At 36.3% G+C, this 355-nt stretch overlaps 1 protein-coding gene across 1 annotated transcript in view; it reads right to left on the bottom strand.

Annotated features, from left to right (window-relative positions):
* The window catches only part of LOC118320860, a 5,703-nt gene that overhangs the window by 3,956 nt on the left and 1,392 nt on the right, over nt 1–355 (bottom strand).

Genomic DNA, 355 nt, shown 5'->3' with positions numbered 1-355 from the left:
TCTAAACTTCCAGGTTTTCCAGGCTGATTATGATGACTCGGAGTATCAGGACATTGAGGACAATCTGAAAGGTTTATTATTATCTTTATTTATTCCTTTATATATTTATTTTCCCCCTCTCTCCTGTTTATGTATTTGTTTGTTGTTTAGGTCACCGCCTGCGTGCTTTATTGTTATTGAGCTGTTTATGTAAAATACAGCCGAGGTTATCTCGAGTTACTTCTGCTTTATTTTTAACTTTATTCTGCCTCCTGTTGTTTTCTGTTCTGTCAACTGTCGGCAGATTAAACACAATCAATTTCTCCTCAAAGAGACTTTTCCACAGAGAACACAAGAAGACTGAAACTAGAGACTG

Source organism: Morone saxatilis, unplaced genomic scaffold (assembly GCF_004916995.1).
Source record: "Morone saxatilis isolate NCDOM2014 unplaced genomic scaffold, NCSU_SB_2.0 Contig11, whole genome shotgun sequence".
Lineage (NCBI taxonomy): Eukaryota > Metazoa > Chordata > Actinopteri > Moronidae > Morone > Morone saxatilis.
Note: the sequence above shows the minus strand (reverse complement) of the source record. Positions and strands in the feature narration are given on the sequence as shown.